Genomic DNA, 21098 nt, shown 5'->3' on the forward strand with positions numbered 1-21098 from the left:
GGGCGCATTGGCTAGGCTCGGGGGTCCCTCCCGGAGGCCACTGCCCATCCAGGGCTGGCCTCTCCCTCCTGCCACCCTGGCCTTGCACCCCAGGCAGGAGAGGCCCACCCTGGGCACAGAGCCAGACAGCGGGAGGCCCTGCAGCCCTCCTCCACTGGCTCCCAGGGCCCTGGTGGCCCCAGGGTGGGCGCTGGGCATCCTGCCCAGAGATGCACTCCCTAGGTGTGTCAGCTCAGGGTCTTTCCTGCTCAGAGACACAGTGGCCACTAGAGGGCAGAGCACAAGGTCGGCCTTAACCTTCTCCGAGAGCCAGGTGGTTCCTGCCCTGAAAAGGGCAGGCTGGTCTACCCTCACCCCAGAACCTGCTCCGCTTCCTCCTTGCTTGCCCCTCTCTCCCACATCCAAGCAATCCTTGGCCTCGTCCAACTCACCACCCAAGTGAGGCCCCTCCTCTCCTGCCTGAGCAGCTACCCTAGTCCCCATCCTGGGCTCCTGGCCCCTCTGACCCTTCAAACTCACCCCCCAGGATGAGAGCCAGAGGGAGCTGTCTGCAACACACATCTGCTTATGCTGTTTCCCTGCTCCACGCTCTTCCGTGACTCCCTGGTGCCTCAAGGCCCTTTACATCCTGCCTCTTTCTCTGTCTTTGCTCCCCCAGGCCGTGGCCCCGTGCAACAGCCTGCAGTTTCTCCAGGCCACCTTCACACTGGCCTTTCAACATGTTCCTTCTCTGCCTCTCAGCTGAGCTGACACCTGCTTATGCCTCATGTCAGCTTAAGTATCTTTATCACACGCAGAAATTCACTGAGCATGTACAGTGTGCCAGCCGCTGTTCTCGGCACTCTGTAGGCAGAAATGCATTTAATCTTTGCAACAACGCTGTGAGACAGGAGCGAACACGGATCCCATCTTAGTGATAGGGAAACTGAGGTGCCGAGAGGCGGAGTCACTTGCTCAGGGTCACATGGTAATAAGTGATGGGGCCGACTCGGAGCCTGGGCCTGATCCAGCCCCTCCACGACGAAGCGGACCCAGCTTCCATCTCTGGAGACAAAGCCAGGCAGGGGTCTCCATGCCTCCAGCCAGCATGGGCAGAAAGGTCTGAGCAGCACGGCCCCTCCCCTGCCCTCACCTACTGACCGCTCCTCCCGGCTCCCCCCTCCCCCGTCACGTGCCCTGCTCTGTGGGAACTCAGCCTCAACAACACTTTGATGGAAAAATTTATGAAGAATCAAATTATTGCTGCTGGGAGGGAATTAAAACCATTTTTCATTCCCCACGTCCCTGGGCCACGTCTGCGGGCGCCACCCTGGGAGCGCTGTGCACATCCCATCCCTCTTTATGGCCCGCCATCATAGGCACGGATCACAGCTGCAATTCTCTGCTAATCGGTTCTGGAACAGAAACGGCCATAAATGCAAGGCACTCGGCCTGCCTCCCTTCCCGGGGCTGCCATCAGCACCGCCCACGACGAGCGAGTGGGGCGCGGTGGACAGGGCCAATCTGAGGTCTGCCTGCTGCCCTGGCACTGGCCAGGGCACTCAAATTGGGGGCATCCCCAGCAACCCTGTGCCACCCGCCTCTGTGCTACTGAGCGGGCTCCTACTCATCCTGCAGCGCCCAACTCCAAGGCCGCCTCCTCTGGGAAGCCTTCTTTGATGTCCCAGTCAGGGAAAGTAGCCTCCTATGTGCTCACCTGAGATTCCCTCAGGCCTCGGTTCCCTCGACTGTGAAATAGAGATGTCAACAGGACCTCCCTCAAAGGGCTGTTGTTAGGAGTCAATGATACTGAGCATGTAACTTGGTAAATGAATATCACATCACAGTGACTGCACATGTCAGCTTCCAACTCTTATAGGGGTTCCAAAGGCAGGACCTGGTTCTACATGATCCTCAAGGAGGGCTCGGTGAGTGTTTGCAAAGCAGGTGAGTGAAGGCTTGGGGTGGGCTGAGGCTCAGGCCAGGCTGTCAGCTGCAGGCAGCTGGGGCCCCACTAGCCCACATAGTACGTGGCTTTGCAAGGGGAACATGAGCTGGATTTCAGCTCCGATTTGGCTCTTTGGCTGGATTCCTTTGTTCAGGGTACAACCTACCCAACTGTCCATGGCAGCCTCAAGCAGAGGCCCCTAGTAATCTGGCTAGGTGTCCAGCTCTGCCAAGGTGCTGGGGAAGGAGCCACGTTTCCACAACTTGATGCTCTGACGCGGAGGATGCTTCTGCCCTGCCCCCCTCACTGTCCCTCTGTCCCCTCCCCACACTTCGACCTCCTGATCTAGGTGCCATGCTAAGTTCTGCAGCCTGGCCCCAGTGGCCTATGAGCAGACAGGCACCGGCTGCATCTCTGTGCCGGCATGGCAGGGCCGGGGTCCCAGGCCAGGGTCGGCACACCTTGGGCGTCTCCCAGACGGGAGGCCCTCTTAGGTAGGGGAGGAGGGCAGCAGGAGAGGTGACCCGCATTTGCAGGCACTGCCACCATGCAAGCTGCATTCAGAACATCCGTGCTAATGCCTTGGCAGCAGGGGGTCGATTGCTACTTTCTCCAAACTCATCAACACAATCTATTATTAATACTTCTCCAAAGGCTCAGTGCCGCCATTACGGAGGCAGCGCCAGCCACTCGGGGCATCATCTGTTATCTAGATTGCAAAAACTCGGGATATAAAACAAACTGCGCACACTTTATAAACGGAATGTGCCATCCTTTTGGTCTCCAAGCATCTCTCCACCCAATAAAACATCAGGGGGGGATGCATGAAATACTCGCTCCCAATTATGGGGCTGCCTTTGTCTACGGGAGCCGGAGTGAGCGCTTACGAACGCATGTGTGGGAGGGGTTGGGGACACCAGCGGGGTCCCCTCCTCTCTGTGAGCCTCCCTCCTGCCCTCGACCCCTCCCGTCATGAAGGGCCGGTGGAACGGGCCATTGAGAAGCAGTCCCAGCCACAGGCCAGTGGCAGTGGCATTGCATGGACTTGGTTTCAACGGTCAGTTCCACCACTTCCTGGCTAGTGACTGCACAAGTAATTTCTGCTCTCTGAGCCTCAGTTTACTGATCTGTATAATGGGCTCAACAACACTGCCCGCTTCTCCGTGTGAAGATGCAGTGAGTTTTCAGTGTAAAAGCCGTGAACATAGAGGGAGAGGTCAGTGAGCTGAGCAGGCCTTTTGAGGCCAGGAGTGGGCCTCTCCAGGAATGCCGCACAGAGGCTGCAAATACCGACAGAGATAGAGTTGCTCTGGCTGAGAAGCTCTGAGCCTTCCTGCCCCACAGGGGCCCTGAAGCCTGATGCAGAAGAAAGGCCCTGCCAGCACCCAAGGAGCCCAGGTCATGATCTCAATCCCGACTCAGCCACTCACCGTCTCTGTGACCTGGGGCAACTCTGGGTCTGTGTCCTCACCTGCAAGACGGGGACAATAGTTCTCACTCCCCCAGAACTGTGCAGGGGGGTTCCAGATGGGTGTACTTCTGTTACCACACTTGGGCCAACAGGCTAGGATGGGGCAGGCCTGGGGGTGTGAGGGGATGGTGGGGGTGCCATGGAGAGGCTCTGAAGCTCTGGTTCCACCTGTGGCTTCCCCTCCAGCTGTCTGGCCCTCTTGGTGCCAATCCCCTGGCCCAGGCTCCTCCCCCAGTCTAGGAGCTCCAAATCCAGAGGGCACCTTTATGACCACACCACAGACACACAGGCTCACTGGCAACCCACAACCCCACTGTCCATGTAAACTGCCAATCCTTTCCCCCTGCTGTCCCTAGTGTCTAGAACACCATTCCTCCCACTCCCAACCTCTGACAACCCAACACCTGTGTATTCTGAAGGATTTAGCTTAGATAGCCCTTCCTCCAGGAAGCTCCCCTTCTTCTCTCCAGTCTCAGATATCCACCTCACTGAGTTGCTCATCCTCACACCCCCTCCCCATTGTAGTATTTATCCTGAGGACTCCACTTGATCAGTTTCCCGGTCCACTTTCCCCAGGATCACCTGTCTTCCGGGCTGAGCACAAGGCCCCGTGTACACGAAAGTGAGCAATAAATGTTTGCGGAATGAACACTGAACCAACCAATACAGTCTGGTCCCGCCTGTGAGGTAGGGCAACTTGGTCCCCAGCCCCAACCCAGTCCGATGGGGGCACCCACCACCTGCCCTGGGAAGACAGTGTTTGTGCTGGGGGGCAGGGAGGGCACTGCTGGGGCGGGCAGCCCAGGGTTCTACCCTGGCTCCGTAACTTTTTCCCAGTGTGAATTTGATCAAGACATTTATTTAACCTCTCTGAGCCTCAGTTTCTTCATTTAAGAAACGGGAATGGTGGTACCTACCTACAGGGTTGTGAGAAGGCCCTATTGCACATAAAGCCCTTGGCCCTATGCCAGCATGAAGAAGGCACCCCACAGAACTGCCATCTGCCTTTCTCTTGTTCCTTATTGTCCTTATTGTCGCCCTCACCGGGTCTCCGCCACTCCTGGGAGCAGCTTTCCTGACACCAGGTTTACAGGTCCCAACCAAACCTCCCTGTCATGACCACCCTGGGTTCTGGGTCCTTCTAGCTTCTGTCTGGCCTGAGCTGGACAGAGCACTCCCGGCTCAGTTCTCTGTGTGCCTGTCTCACCCATGTGAATGAACTCAATTACCATCACTTGCATCACCTCATTAAGCCCTTGAAGAACCCTAAAAGGAAGACACTGTTTCCATTCCCATTTTACAGAAGAGCACACGAAAGTGCAGAGGGCAGGTTCAAGGTCACATGAGTCACAAGGTCACAAGCGCCACCATCTACTCCCTCCATGCTTTGTGCATTCAAGTATACTCAAGTGCATTCAAGTGCATTCTGCCCATCATTCACCCTTGTCCTTTGCTGGGGGTGCCATTCCCATGTCTGTCTGCCCTCAGGGCTCTGAATGCCCCAAGTTCTTATTACTCAGCATTGGCCCAGCACCCAGCAGGTGCAGCTGAGTGGGTTTCTCTTAAACCAAACTGAACATCTCCCCGTCACAAACACATCCTCCCTCCGCCAGGATCATCTGTGATTTTGGAGCAAGAAATTCCCTTTTTAGGGACGTCCTTCCCTTGAAGAGTCCCTGGCTATGAGAACACATCTCCATTCCTCTGAGTTTTTATTGGTTTATTTGTTTAACGCTCAATTTATTAAATTCATGAAGCTAATAAAACTCTGAAAACCAATTTTTTTCTGGAGCATTTAAACATGGATTACAAATCTGATTAATTAATTTCTCTTAAGCCACTGACAACTGCAGAGAGTCAATGCAGTATATCTGATTCTTTTACCTCCAACAAAACTGGCTTCCTAACGTCCTGGGGACCCTCCAGCCTCTCCTTGCAGGTTTTCAGCCCCAGGTCTCAGACTCCAGAAGCATGTGCATTAGGCTTGGAATCTTGGCTCTGTCACTTCCCCGCACAGGAACCACACACAAGCCTCTTCTCTCTGAGCCTCAGTGGCCCCATCTGTTCAATGGGGATAATGGCTGGGCACCGTGAGGCAGGCACCTCATCATTTCTTCAAGACTTCTGGCATCTGCTCACCACCCTTGAGGAATGGAGGCCCCTCTGTCTCCTCCTCACTATTCTGCCATTCCCATACCCCACCGCTGCATTCTACAGTTTATGCAACCCCTCACTGGGTCCTCAGTCTCAGAGTGCCCAACAATTTCAGGGTAAGTCCAAAGGCCTCATCATGGCACTCAAGGCCCTACTCCAGCCCCGTCACACCTGGCTTCAGATCCTCTGCTCCAGCTGCCAGGGTTCTCGTTGCTCCCTGAAAACAAGTCCTTCCTGCCTCCTTAACACTTAAAACTCCATCTGCTCCCAAAGCCTGTCTTCTTTCTGCCTTTTGCTTCTTGTTGAACTTCTCTTCATCCTTCAAGACCCAATTCCAGGCTGGAAGACCCATCCTTCCTCTGTGAAGCCTTCCCTGAGACCCAGATATTTGTGTGTCTGAAGCCCTCACTGACCCAGAAATCAGACACTGGGTCTAATTCACATGCACCCATCCCACACTGGGTTCTGGCATTGAGGACGTGACTAGGGAGTGTTTGTTGAATGAATGAATAACCTTATGAGAAACGAAATGGGCAGCGCAGGTAGGACATGAGAACATTGGATACTCTGCTTCCAGAAGTTTGAGAATGCCACCAGGTAGCAAAGACAAGTGAACTCACTGCTCTCGTCCCATGACCCCCTATACAGCCCGGAGTCCAAAATCCGAACTTCTATGTTGGTTAAGTTTTTTACACACCTCCTGTTGGGCTGGAGTCCAACTGTGCCCTTGTCCCTAGTATACAGGGAAAGCCCTGGAGTGGGAGGGCCATGCCAATATTAAATGACTCCCCTGACCATAAGTGACCGGGCAAGGCCTGGACACCTAGCTCAAGGTGGGCCAATCCATTCTCTGTCCCACGTCCCTATCTCCTGCTCACCAAGAGCTTTCTGGCTGCCCCCCTGGGCTTAGAGGTGCACTTTCCACATCTCTGGCACCAGCTAAGTGGCCCTGGGCCACTCTTCATCCCTTTTTTGAGATTCAGTTTCCTCTTCTGTGAAAAGGGGGTATTGATCCTTCCCTCACCCGGTGATTGAGAATCGGTGAGTTTTAACCTGTGTGAGGGGGTCTAGCCCAGTGCCTGGCACAGAGGGCATCTTGGCAAGTGTGCCTCTCACTCCTTCCCCAGTCCGAGTCTCACGATGGTGCTGGGACACGGGCTCTGGAACCTTCTCTTCCTCACCTCCAATTTCATCACGAAGCCCTCAATCACATCATTGGGTCCGTGCTCTCCCCATCTGTCTGTGCCTCTGAGGTGTATAGGCTTCTGTCAGATCCTTACCGAGGGCCACACAGGGGACCAGGCAGATTTGGGCCTGGTTTGCTTTAGGGTCTCTCCAGGCCCAAATCCCACAGTGCCTGGAAACTCTCCCTCCATGGGGAGGGAACCATAGCCCTCTGGCCCACTGGCTATACCTTCTCACGTTCACCCAGCAAACACCCAGGGAGGCTGACTTTGAATCTCTGAGCTCTCAAGCTCATGCAAGATGCTTGAGGAAAGAGGCCAAATCTGGTCCCATGGGGGCTGACACAGCATGACAAGTGCCTTGACAGGGTACACGTGGCAAGCTGGGGGACACAGAAAGTCATGATGGTTAACCTGGAAGAGGTCTGAGGACTTTCTGGAAAAGCTGGCATGACACACTGGTTCTGAAGGCAGAAGGAATAGTCTGAAGAGTCTGAATCCCAGCTCTGTCACTTACTGTCTGACCTTGGGGCAAGGACCACGGTCCCCACCTTACAGGCAATCACTAGGATGTGTTGAGCCTCTAGGTGCCACAGGTCCTTCAGAGGCTCGTGGGGAGGATCCCAGGATGGAGTGGTCGCAGAGCGCTTAGGGCAGGCTCGTCTACAGTAAGCGTTCCAGTAGGGGGCCGACATCATTATTGCTCCAGGGCTGTGATGTCTATGATGATGCCCGTTAAGAGATGAGCTGGAGTTCAGGGGGGGAGTGCCCAGGGGACAGGACCCTAGACACCCTTGGGGGCCCAGCTGCGGCCGCCAGAGTTTGCCTGTCACTTGGAGGAGCCGATGGGGTGAGAGCAGGCAGAGGGAGCCGCCTGGCCTCCTCCCTCCCGACTCGTTGACATCTCCCCCACGTGCCTGCCGCGTCCTTATCATTCCGGGCGTAGCTGTTTTTTATTTTGAGACAAAAAGGGGCCTGTTGATGGGGATCCAACTCAAACCAGCTGCAAACATCTGCTTTGATGCGGCGGCGGCGGCGGGCCAGGCGGGCGGCGGGAGCCGCAGGCAGGGGCCCCGGTGCGCGCGTCAATCACGCGGCTGGAATGCGCGGCGTGGCCGGGCGCTCGGACCGACGGCCGCCGGAGCGCGGGCCTCGCAGGGCCTCTCCGTAGCCTCGCCGCGCCGGGGCCGGGCCTGCAGCGAGGGCTGCCCCGGAGCTTCCTGCGGGCGCGCAGACCCAGCTGTGCCGGCCGCCGGCTCTGAGGCCCTTTGATCCGGCCTCGGGCACTGTCGGGAGCACACCCCCTCCCCTGTCCCCCTCCCTGGCCGGGGCTGGAGGTCACGGGCCAGGGGCAGGGAGGGACGCGGGCCCAGCCGGGAGCCCCCAGGTACCATCCAGGGGCCAGCCTGGCCAGGCAGACACACATTCGGTGAGTGCACACACATTTATTAGTGCCTACTGTGTGCCAGGGACTGTCTAGAGGCTGGAGGTAGAGCACTGAGCCAAATGCACTGTCCTTCCCACCCCCATCCCCACTCCCAGCTTCCATTCTAATGGGTGAGGGGACAGGCAACAGATAAACCCGTAGCACTCAGAGTGTAATAACTGGTGACAATACGATGAAGAAAAATGGGCGGGGAGCGCAAAGAGGATGGCCAGGGCTTTTAGGAAGGACAGTCAGAGGCCTTGCTGAGATACCTGGGCCGGGATGGGGGTGGGGGGAGTTTCACAACAGAGGAAACAGCAAATGCAAAGGCCCTGAGGCTGAGTGTATCAGGTGTTGGAGAAGTGACAAGAAGGCCCTCATGGCCAAAGCAGGTGAGTGACAGGAATGGGGGGGGGGGCGGGGGGGGCACTAAGATGTGCGGGTAGAAGCAGGGGGCATATCTTATGGGCCTTTGACTTTGTGGGAGGGTTCTGAGCAGAGGGGGTAGGAGATCTGGCTGACATTTGAACCAGATTCCTCAGGCAGCTGTGTGGAGGAGGGGGTGGGAGCAGGGGGATGAGTTGGGAGGTTATCTCAATAATCTGGGCAAGAGATATTGTCTGCTCAGACCCAGGGAGGTGCTGAGAAGCAGTCCGACGTGGGATGCGTTTTGCAGGTAGACAGGGACACCAGAGGATGGGCAGAGAAAGGATGGACACATGACCTGGGGGCCTGTACAATGGGGAAGGATGGACTTGCCATTAAATGAAATGGAGACGGAGACCAGGTGGAGGAGGGGAGAATGAGGAGGGTAGTTCCGGACACATTGTGTGTGAGTTGCCTTCTAACAGCCACGTGGATGCATCTAGGGGGCAGCTGCATATATGAGTCTGGAGTTCAGAGAGAGGCCCCGGCTAGAGATACTGTTTGAGAGTTGCCAAGACACACACACACACACACACACACACACACACACACACACTCTCCTAAGAGTCAGTTGCTGTGTGCACACGTCTTGGCATCTGATAACTGGCCTCACCTTTGGGGCTATGACCCCTGCAGTGGGTAGAAGCAAGACCTAGCCTCTGCCTCAGGAGGCTATTTTCCATCGGGGGTACTGGAGCTTCTCTGGGGATCAGACCTCTCCTAGTGACTTCAGGGAGAGACAACGTTGCTGGGCAGGGCAGGTGGAAGGCAGGGCATCATCCCATCCCTCTGGCCATCCTTCCACATGCCCCTCCCTGCCCTGTAGCCTGGGCCAACAGTAGTCAGAGGGTCTGTGGGCTCCAGGTCAGGCCCCAAGCTAAGGGCTTTACCTGTGTTACTTTTATTAACCTTTGAGTTGAAGGAGTTGAAGCTCCTCCCTCTTTTTGCTGCCCTTCACTGATGAATTCAATTCACTGATGATTCTCTTCATCATTCTTCCACCTAACATTCGTTGAGCACCTACTATGAGCCAGGCCCTGTGCTGAGCTCATAGTAGGAGGCTTCTCCTCCTACTGGCTCATCAGACCCCTCTGAGCTGATCTCGGGTTCCCTTCACGGAGTCAGTGGCTCCGGGGTGCCAAACCCAGCAGTCATAGTCACTGTTATTACTTACTAAAATGTACTATTTCCTACATGCCGGGCCCTGTGCCTTATTTGCACTGACCCATCCCCCATTAGACCCCTTACAGGCAGGCACTGCCACTCTCTTTCCACAAAGGAGGAAAATGGTGCTCAGAGAGGGTAACACAGCTGCTCAGCATCAGAGCTGGGATCGAAGCTGGGCAGTGGGGCTCAGGGCTCTTGCTCATTCTCCCTGCATCATTGCATGGCTTCCTGGACCTCCCTGTGCTTGAGTCCCTATCCTGCCTCAGCCTCCACCTCCCTGCCCACCACTCGGAATGGCTGTGCACTTGCTCTGTTAGCTCAGAGCTGCTGGGCCCATGACCTGGGCTGGGAGGTTACAGAGGCCAGGGGCTCACATGCAGGCGGAAGAGGAGAGACTACACCACGGGACGCAGAGGCCTTTGGATTTCTCTCCGGGGTCCCGAGTGGTCAGAATAGACCAGGCCCACAGCCATGTACCCAGCCATGTACCCACGTACCCAGGGCTGCCAGATCCAGGGCAGGGCCTGATGGAAGTGCAACACTGAGGGAGTGGTGGGGGTGGAGAGAGGGAGGGGGCAGGGCTGGAGTCATGGAAGGCTTCCTGGAGGAAGTGGCAATAAGGAATGCAAAGGATCCAAAGGGAGAAGTGGTCAGGCTGGGGTGGGAACAGTGGTGTGCCTGATTCCAAAGTCTGAACTCTGCCCCCTAAACAGGGGCAGAGAAGCAGGGAGACAATTCTGCAAAGGAGAGGTTGAAAAAAAGCAAAGGTGTGAAGAAAATGGAGGCCATTTCCAGGGTTAAGGACACAGTGGGTCAGTCATGTTGGAAGTGAGAAAGAAGGGTCAGCTTGCTAGCCTTAAACGTTGGGCTAAAGAGAACAAGTCAGGTTTCTTTTGTTCCCACTTACTCATCCATCCATCCACCCACTCACTCACATAGTCACTAAGCCTACTATCCATCCATCTATCCAAGTATTCATCCATCCGTCCATCCACCCACCCACCTGCCCAACTATCCACCCATCTCCCACTCAGCCACCCTCTCAGTCCATCCAGCCACTGCACCCATGTACGCAATCAACCATCCAACACATATTCGGGCCCTTGCTCTGTGCCAAATCTCTGCTTGAGAGCAGAAACTGCCTTCTAAGGCTTTCGCTGTAAGACTCGTTGATTCTGTAAGCACTGACCAGACGCGCTGTGCTAGGTGATGAGGAATCAGTGGGGAACAAGACACAGGGGCACTTTTCCTCAGTGAGCTCCTGGTGTAACGGGGAAGAGGGTTTTCCAAGGGAAAGGAGGTCTCAGAAGGAGAAGCCCAAGGAACCACTGGACAGCCTAACGCTGACTAGCTGACGTTTTGGCCCCATCATTCTGACCCCAAGGATTTGGACCTTCTAGATGCAGCCCACAGCATTTTAATTAGGATTATAACGACATTGATAAACTTCCTTTGAGAAAGTGTTTTCTGGAACGAACTCCATTAAGACAATTTAATTTTTTGATCAATTTTCTTTCCGGTGCCGTTAAATAATTTACAACTTTTTCCTTTGCCATTTTTATTTTCCTGAACTTATTTTCATTGAGATAAATTATTTCCCATGAAGAATTTTCAATAAAGTTTTGCTCTACCATCAGGTCTGTGCTACAATTGCATCTTCCTGATTAGCAAGCTCTGACTCTGGTGAATCTGTAGCCGGTGACGCGGATGACCATGGGTGGTGTCACCGTTGCCAGCTGTATTTAGTGCTGGTTAATTTACCTAGTCAACACACCCCCCAGGCTCAGGTAGGGTGGTTTTCCACGTTACCAACAAAATGACCAAAGTTTACGACCACACGTTTTATCAGGCCGTCAATGAAAACACACTCAGGGTCAAAACCATGGGGTCAAGACAGACTTGTGGGTGTCAATGTTGGGTGCAAATGTCCAGCTTCAGCTGGGACCCCATAGAATGAGTGTGCTCCTTCTTGCCCTTCAGAGACTCAAAGACAGTGACCCCTCCCTTGACATCTCCTTCTCCAGGTTAACCCCCCTGCCCACGTTCCACACTCTGGTCATGAGCTTGAGTTTGTCCAAATAGCCCTTAAAGCCTAGCAGCCAGCTACTTGGTCCTCCAGGGGCAAGAAGAACCATAGCCTCCCTTGTTCCCCACCCTATACTCCTCTTAATGTAGCCAGAGATATAACATTAACTTTGTCAGCCCAGTCAATGAGGGCCTCACTGCCCAGTCTCTCTCATGAGCTCTGGACTAAGTCCTGCCACACCCCACAACCAACCTGTCCTCTTGCAGTCAAGTTTTTGACCCCTACCCTAGCTAGCTCTACCCTAGCTACTAAATGTCAAACTCACAGGAACCAGACCAGCCCTGTGCTCAGAGCTTCACATGTAGCCCACCCCCTAATGTAGGGGCCTCCCATGTAGGTGGACCTCATGGCCACCCTGGCAGGTAAGAGTCCCTTGCTTACACAGGTCACCCAGCTGATCAGGTAGAGCCAGGGCCTCATCCCAGGTTAGCCTGGCTGGTAACCACCACAATGGTACCTTCCTGGAGGCTGGGAAGGTGGTTGGAGACAGGGGAGCAGATGCCCCAGCGGGTTGGGAGCCTGAGACCTGTGTGTGCCAGGACAGAATCACAGTGTGTGGGCAGAACATGTTCCCCAGTTGAGGGCCCTGGGAGATTAACCTGAGAAGTGGGTGCCCCAAGGCAGCAGGACTCAAGGCTAGTGGGAGGCAGGAGGAGAAATTCTTCTGTAAGAGGAAGCCCTTGGAGGTGTGGCTGGCGTTATTTCGTACCCACAGCCAGACGCTTCCACAGGGAGTAAGAAGAGGCTCTGGGAGAACGCCTCCTTGGGTCTCTGAGCTCCGGCGCTCCCGGAGGGTCAGGGCCGAGCGCCTGGGCTGGGCACCGCCAAGCACGGCCGCTTGCGGGGTGCCCGCCCGCCCGTCCGTTTAGTGGGTAACTGATCGCCCCGCGCCCCGCCCCAGCCGCCCGCCACCCGCCCGAGCTGCTTAATCACCGCCCGCCCGGCCGCATTAGCATAGTAATGGCCTTTAAATTGAGCCTCTTTGTTTTTTAATTAAGCTCCCAGCAGGTACAGAGAAGAGCGATTATTGAGGAAGCTGCCAGCGCTAATCGCCCGCAGTCATTTGACAATTAAAAAGCGCCCGGCTTTAACCCTTTCCCCGCGCCCGCTGCAGTTCCCCTGGCATTTATGCGGCACCGACTGTGTGCGCGCCTTCCCGGTGGGATTCGGGGACCCCGCCCCTAGTAACTCCGAGAGGTCTCTGCCAATGACTCCATTTTTCTGAGAAGCAAACCGAGGCGCAGAGAAGAGAGGTAATTTGCCCAAGACCGCAGCTAGAGCAGGGGGCGGGAGGGACTGGCAGACAGATTGCTGGAGAAACACAGCTGCTTGGGCTCGTTTGGAGCACCGTCCACCTTGTGAATCTGGCAAAAGCCTTCTTGCTCTTCAAGGCCTGGGTGGGCACTCCCCACCCCATGGCAACAGCCCCCTCCTCGGAGTTCTCAGGGCAGCCTCTCCTCCCTGCTGGTTCACCCATTCCCCAGACACCGTGTGTCAGGCTCAGTGCTGGGCACTGGGGACAGCTATGACCATGAGGAGGGAGACAGGAAACAGGAAAGAAAGGCACAACCAAGGGGCGTCTGGGTGGCTCAGTCGGCTGAGCGTCCGACTTCAGCTCGGGCCATGATCTCTCAGTCCGTGGGTTCAAGCCCCGCGTCGGGCACTGTGCTGACAGAGCCTGGAGCCTGCTTCAGATTCTGTGTCTCCCTCTCTCTCTCTGCCCCTTCCCTGCTCCCGTTCTGTCCCTCCTTCTCAAAAAGAAATAAACATTAAAAAAAATTTTAAAGAAAAAGAGACAACTGCTCCTGATCCAGTCCAGCCTGGGAGGCGGGGGCGCATCAGAGAAGACTTTCCTGAAGACAGGTTTGGGCATAGACAGAGGAGGGAGAAGCAGCCAGACCAGGATGGGAAGCGATGGATAGACCAGGTAGCAGAGGAAACAGTGAATGCAAGGGCCCAGAGACACGACCAGAATTAACCAGAAATAAACAGTGCAGAGGGTGCGTGTGGAACCCGAGGAAGCTGAAGAGTGGCAGGAGCCAGTCTGGGGTGCAGGCCTTCTTACACCACTTACAAAATGTGTTCTTTAAAGAAACAATTGAATTTATTTTTGAATAGGTAACGCATCGCATGGTTTCATATTCAAATGTACGAAAACGTGTTGGCTGAGGTCTCCTCCACCCCGTCACTAGCCATTCAGGTCTCCTACCCAGAGGCAACCAAAGTCTACCATTCAAGTCCCCTTCTGAAAATATGCAAGAATAGGTAACACATACATAAACCTGTGTGTATACGGTGTTCCCCTCCCTCAACTTTTTTTAGTGAGGACTGGTTGGGGGTTTGCCCACTTTTCTTTTTCTTTTCCTTCCTTCCTTCCTTCCTTCCTTCCTTCCTTCCTTCCTTCCTTCCTTCCTTCCTTCCTTCCTTCCTTCCTTCCTCCCTCCCTCCCTCCCTCCCTCCCTCCCTCCCTTCCTTCCTTCCCATAAACACCAATTAAAACTGTTCCTCATGCACCCACCCTCCCACTCACATGGTTGGTGAGGATTCCATGTCTGGCCTGGAGCACCTCCTTTTACAGCATCTGGCAGTTCTATTGTATGGGCAAACCCGAATTTATTTAACCCCTGTCCTGTTGATGGCCTTGTGGGCCATTTAAAGGATTTTTGTCTTAATCTCAAGAGCCACGGGAAGCCATTGAAACGTTTTAAGTGGGGAGTAGCTTGAGCGATTTACATTTTTAAAAGATCACTTTGGCTGCGGAGCAGGGACCAAGGGTGGGGGAAGCGCAGAGTGGAATCGGGAAGAGCAGCCAAGAGGATCGCTGTCGGTGCCCTGCAGGTGAGAGGCGCAGGGGGGCCCGGGCGGGGCTGCAGGAGTGGGAGAAGAGGTAGTTTACCGGAGCGTGATGTCACATGTAAAAGGGACTGGGCATTGGGGTGGGTGGGAGGAGCCCTGGGTGGCTCCCTCAACCCTGTCACCCTGGTGTGTGCTGGACGGATGAGCAGTGACTGAGATGGGGACACAAGGTAGCGGACGGGGGACCACGTGAAGACGCCAGGTCCAAAGTCACTCGGTCTCACCGCACTTCAGCCTCCGCAGTGTCCAATTCATCACTGGGGCTGGGATCTCCTTGCCCCCCCCCCCCCCCGCCCCGCCAAGTCAGGCTCTCTGGATCTGAGCCTTGTTCTGCCCCAGCCAGCCCCAAGCCCCGTCTCTGCCTGTTCACTCTTCAGAGGGGCCTGCTGCTAGTGGCCCTGAGCCCCCCTTCCTCCACTCCAGGCTGAGCTGGCGTTTGTGAAGAGGGGGCAGCCTAGAGAAACACTGGCAGCTGGCCTTTTAAAACACAAGACGAGGCTCCCTGGGGCGTGGGTGTGGCAGTGAGGAGGAGGGCTCTGGACAGAGAGTCAGATTTTGCTCCTGGTCACCACAGGAAGAGATGCCCTCCATGGCTCTTGGCTCCCTGGTGGGGCTGGGGGGCAGACTGTACGTTCCCTGGAGCTCCCCTCACCTTGTCGCTTTGCCACCATCCCTGGCTCAGAGCTAAAGGTGTCCCCCAAGAGAGGAGCTGGGGTGGGGGCAGCCAGGACCACCCTCCGACTCCGCTGCAGGCCAGAGGAGGCAGTGCGCATGGGGCAATGCAGGCAGTGAGGGGTTAACAGCCCGCGCACCCCCATCTATCAGCCAGCATCTCCCAAACAGACGGACAGACAAGGCAGCTGTCCAAACAGGCCTGTGTACCTGGCCACAGCCGCAGAGAGGACAGGGCAGTGGCTGTTTACTCTGCTCCCCTCCCCCACAGTCACACACTCACATGCCCTGGCAGGGCATTTCCATGCAATCTCGCCTTGGGGATGCACCCGCCACTCCTGAGCGAGAAGGTTCCTAAATGCTCCTCTCTGAGGTTAGGAAATGTCCTTGCTCAGGGCTCCAGGCTGGGAAGGGGGGCGGTGTCTCTAAGAGTTGGTGGCTGAGATGGCTGGTTGGCCCAACTGGGCCAGAGTCACCCTGTGCTGCGGGTAATGCCTCCCAAAGCGCGCACTTTCTGCCAAGAGCAAAAACGGAGTGTCTTGAAGCCTGGGGACCCGGTGAAATTGGGGTGCCTGGAGCATCACCATCTCAGATCACTTCTGGGGAATATGTCTGCTCCGGGCGGACATGGCTCTCAATAGGGACTATCCAGGCTTCTAGGGCCCCATGTCAGGCCCCCCTGGACAGCTCCATTCCGCTGTCCCAGGACTCCTCACTCAGGAGAAGCTGACCTCACTGACTGTCCTCCAGACCGGTGTCCTCTCCTTGGTCTCCATCTGCCTGAGGCCACCAATAGCCACCCTCACCTCTGCCTGAGTGACACCTGGGTGGGTCCTCCCTCTCCCTCAACAGCTGTCCCCACATTTGACCCATTGTCAGGCCCCTAAGTGGCTCTCAGATCTGCCCCTCCCCACCGGTGCTGAGCTGTCTGTGGGTCTGGGATGTGTTAGGTGTCCACAGTGCCCAGAGACCAGCATGCCATGCCCTCCCCCTTTATCTGCTTCCCCAGTTACTTCCCCAGCTTCCTTCAAATGCCCCTTCCCTTGAGAGATCCCCCTGCGATGCCAGGCTCCCCACCTGCCCCAGCACTGTGTATTGAGTGCATGCTGTGTGCCTGGCTCTGGGGGGAGCTTATACACTATTTATCCCTTTTCCCTTCAGCCCTGTAAAGCAGGGGAAATGACCAGCCACTTCACAAATGAGAAAACTGAGGCTCAGAGAGACACCAGGCCTTGTACCATGCCTTACAACTACAAAGTGTCAGAACCTCAAATAAGAGAGAAGGGCAGTGTGATTTGGTAAAGGAAAAGAGCCTCTTGCTTATATGTGAGCTGAGTTCCTAGTGTGGTGCCTGGCACAGGTGGGCAGTGAGAGGGGCACAATTTTGACCAAGTCTCTGTGGCAAAGTGCCCATGGATCTCTGGACCTCACCACTACCAGGCCATCACCTGTCTCACAGCTGGGAGTGGGGACTCCCGCATCCCTGGAGCTTTCTGTGTCCGGCTTTACCGAGGGGCACTGAGGCTCAGAGAGGGAAGCTCTTGTCCACACTCATCCGGCTGGGACACAGTGCAGCCAGGATTCTGTCCCAGGCTGCGTATCACTCCCCCCACCCCCCCGCCCCCAGGGAGGCCAGGTCCTGGACCTCTCCTCAGCAACCCCCACCCAATGTGACATCTTTACGGCACATGCTGGGTCTGCGAAGGCCTGGATGGGGTGAGGGGGAGGCAGGACACCTCTCAAGTAACGGATTGTAAATTCCTGGGCCCCGGCTTTCCATCCCTAACAACCTCCTCCAGGGGCTCACAGCGCCTGTCCCTTCGCAGCCAATTTAAATGAGGGGTCCCAGACCCTGGGCGTAAAGCATTCCAGACTTGGGAGAGGGGGCAACTATTGTTTCTCTGGGAAAAAATAAAATAAAATAAAATAAACCGGGTCTCTGCAGCTTCTAATCACTCTCACATGTGCTGTGTGGTTCCCACTGAGGACAGCCCTCTACAGTGTAGGAGCCCCTTGTGGGCACAAACCCTGCTTCTCCCCACAGCCTGGGAAGGAGGTCCTGGACCCCCATTATACAGTGAAAGAAACTGAGGCTGGGGTGGGGGAGAGAATACAGAGCTACACGTGCTGGGCCCCCATCCATTTCATGCCAGACTCAGGGTCTCATTTAATCCCCCAATAATCTCACACTGACTGACGGTCCCCATTTCACAGAGGAGACAAGTGAGCACCTTGCTCGTGGTCCTTGGCCAGGATCTCCTTGGGCAGACAGGCCCCTTGGAATCTGAACCTCGGCCCTTCTGACTCCAGAGCAGGAGACCTTTGCCCTATGCAGTGTGGCCTCCCCAGGTGAGGAGCATCCGATGCTCCTTGGAAGGTCCCAGCAGCCCTGCCCTGGGCAGGTCCCCCCACAGCCACAGCTGGGGCCTGAGAGCACCAAGGCTGGTTTTTAATAAGGAAGATGAATTTTCTTGGAAGCCCCAGGTTTGGGGCGGGGGAAGGGCAGCAGAGGCTGGCGACTGAGGCTCTCTCTGCCCTTCTGGTGGGAGGGGAGTAGAGGCCTGGCCCAGTGGCCTCTCTGCTGGCTGCTGGGGGCCTGGGCTGTGGGGGGCCACCGCCCGGGGCCTGGAGGGAGCTGCCTCTGCACGGCCCGCGCTCTCTCCCCGCGTAAGCCCACAGGATATTACACTGCCTTTGTGTGCCTGGTGACCCAGCTGCTGGTTATTGAAAAATTCCACCGCTCGGTGCAGGGCAGGCCCGCTGACCCCTCATCCCGGGACGCGCCTATCTTTCAAAAGATACGGGATTAGAGAGCCAGACCCGACCTGGAGCAAAGCCCCGTCTGGGGTGTCTGTGTTTTCCTGGCCTCTCGGGATACTGGCTGGAGTGGGCTCTTGGCGCAGGATTTAATTAGTTGGAATCAGCCTGTGATTACCGCGACGACTATTTACCCAGCCACTCTGCAGTCTGAGCCCTGCTTGGAACAAAGATGGGCCCCTCGGCCCCACTGGCCAGGCCAGGGGCCCCAGCTGAGCCTGGGCCCAGCTGCTGGGAGGGGAGGGCGGCGGGCCTGGCCAGGCCTTCTGCTGGCGCACCTCATTTAACCAATATTTGTGGGTTTTTGCAATGCAAAGCATCTACGTGGGGCTTTTAAAAAATTAAAGCATCTCAAGAAATTTATGGCCGATTTCCGAGCCGGGGCCCCTCCCCCCAGCTCATGGCTGGCGGTGGTGGCCAAGCAGAGCTGGGTTTACTGGGAAGAACTGAATCCCGAGGACAGGCGTGGGTGAACCGGGTGTGGGGGCTGTGCCTGGGATGCCAAGCTCTGAGACAGTGGAGGAGGTACCCTCGTCCCATGCTTCCCTTGCCCCCTGCCACCTCCCATGCCCTCTGCCTGTAGTCTGTCTGTCCTGCGCGCCCCTCCAGGAAACCACGGTGGCAGCAGCTAGCTTGGTTAGTGAGAAGAGGTCTGTGTGTGTGCCAGCCTCCTGATCCTCATGCCTACTCACCACCCATGTGAGTTCGCTTGTGACACAGACTTCCTCACGGGACTCCACACATACACATACCTCTCTGTACACACGCATATGCGCACACCTGGACTGCACACGCCAGTGGTCTATAGGCTCCACCCATATCCACCTACACGCGCCTGCCAACACTTGTGTGCGGTTCGGCACTATACGTGGACGTCCCCGTACACTAGCCACTCACACCTACCTAAATGTCTGTTGCTGCCCTACTTCGCTGCTGACACATATACAAACACGAGGGTCTGCACCCATGTGCACACACATACTCACGTGTGCGCACTAACACGTGCACATACATACAACTATATCTACAGGCTAATTTCGAGCAAGCTCCCACGTTCAGGCACAGGTACAACTGTTTATATCCCTGTGGGCACACGCAGATGCACATACGCTTCCATTTGTGGGGAGATCCATTGCCTCTACTCACGTAGGCATGGGTCTGGCCATGGGAGGCTGCTGGGGCCATTTCAGGGACTGCCCCTTAGAGGGGTGTCACCTAGATCCGGGGTCAGGTGACTGCTCTAGGAACCCAGTCCTGCTGGCCTACATTATGGAAGGTTGAGGCAGAGGCCATAGATACTCTTGGGAATTCAGATTTGGGAGAGCTCTCAGGGCCCAGTTTCTAGAAGAGCCACCAGGCTGAGGTCCAGGGCAGGGCTGGCCTGGCCCCTGTTCCTCAGGCAGGTCCTGCCCACAGATGTCATCAATCCCTGGCCCAGGAGCCCTGCCTTCAGCTTCCTCTGAAGGTGCCATCCCTCCCCCAACCTCGGCCACGGTCACAGTGGTTCTTGTCCTGCTTTGTGGTCTGGGATGCTTGGGGGTCATCCCGGGGGAGGGGGCGGGGGGGGGCAAGGACAGGGAAGTGGGATGCCTAGATTTGAAGGGACTTTGGGTTCCTATGACCTCCCTTTTCCACCCTGCCCTAAATACAACTGACCCCCAGCCCCAGAGCCACGTGGCCTCACAAGTACATAGACACGCCTGTAACACATGTGTATACCAATGGACACAGGTATATACACCAAGGTGACCGGAACGCCATCTACTTACCCAGGGCACATACAGGCACATACACTGTCATGTATCCCCCTTTACTCCTTGGCTCTGCAGCCTGGAATGCCCTCCGATCTTCTCTGCCAGTGCAAACCAGACTCCTCCTCCCTGCCTGCCCTTCTTCTTCTCTCGTTGTTGGGGCCAGGGCTGCTCAGAGCTCAAGTGCCCAGAGAGCCCCTCGACTGGGCTGCACCCAGGCCTGTCACAGTCTCCGCGTCCGTTTCTAAATGGCAAATAAGTCTGACAGCAATCTGGGTGTCTTTACCCAGTAAAGCATCTGTGGTGGTTTAACAAAGGAAGAAAACAAGCAAATGCTTTCCCCACATTGTGAGCAAAAGGAACTAGCAACCTGGGGGCTTTTTTCTCCCTGTTTAGGAGCCCCAAGAGGACCACCCCAAGAGGGCCCGGGCGGGGTGAGAGCTGGGGCACAGAGTCGTGGGGCTTCTCTGGAGTCTGGAAGAAGTGAATTCATCTCAGAGTTGTGACCTTGGGCCTGTGACTTCACCTCCAGAGCCTGAGTTTCCTCATCTATAAAATGGGAGGTTATAATCTGCCTTTGCAGGGTTCCAGTGAAGATACAGTGAGATGGTGAATGCTGAGAGCCCAGGATAGTACCCAGGAGGTGACTCCCATACCCCTTCCAAAGCTTGACCATCTCCCAATACTGAGGTCCCTGCAGGCCCCTGGCCTCAGTAAGAGTTCCTGTCCCTGAACCTCAAACACGAAAGTATTCCCTCAGTGTCCCTTACTCGCCCTCTGTCCCCTATCCTGCCAGGACACTAAGCTCCCTTTCACCTCTCCAACTAGCCCACCTCCTACCTCTTGGCCAGCCATGCTCTGAGGAGACTGTGTCCTTACCCACTGATGCCAAGTGTCCACCTGTGTTTCCTTCCTCAGTAACTTGGTTGCAGCTTCCTCCGCTTTCCCAAACCATCTTTCAGCTGAAAGTACCCACCTTCCAGACCCAAGGGTCCCCTCTCTCCCTCCCTCCCTCCCTCCCTCCCTTCCTTCCCTCCTTCCTTCCACCAGTCAATGTTTATCGAGCAGCTACTATGTACCATGACTGTTTAAGGGGCTGGGCATTGAAGCTTATACCCTCCTCTGCCATTTGCCACATTTAGCCATCCCTTCTGGAAACTA

At 55.9% G+C, this 21098-nt stretch overlaps 1 protein-coding gene across 2 annotated transcripts in view; it reads right to left on the reverse strand.

Moving 5' to 3' along the window:
- LMX1B (LIM homeobox transcription factor 1 beta) overlaps positions 1–21098 on the reverse strand; it is an 81814-nt gene that overhangs the window by 7669 nt on the left and 53047 nt on the right. The gene's annotated exons all lie outside the window — the stretch shown is intronic.

Source organism: Acinonyx jubatus, chromosome D4, assembly GCF_027475565.1.
Source record: "Acinonyx jubatus isolate Ajub_Pintada_27869175 chromosome D4, VMU_Ajub_asm_v1.0, whole genome shotgun sequence".
Lineage (NCBI taxonomy): Eukaryota > Metazoa > Chordata > Mammalia > Carnivora > Felidae > Acinonyx > Acinonyx jubatus.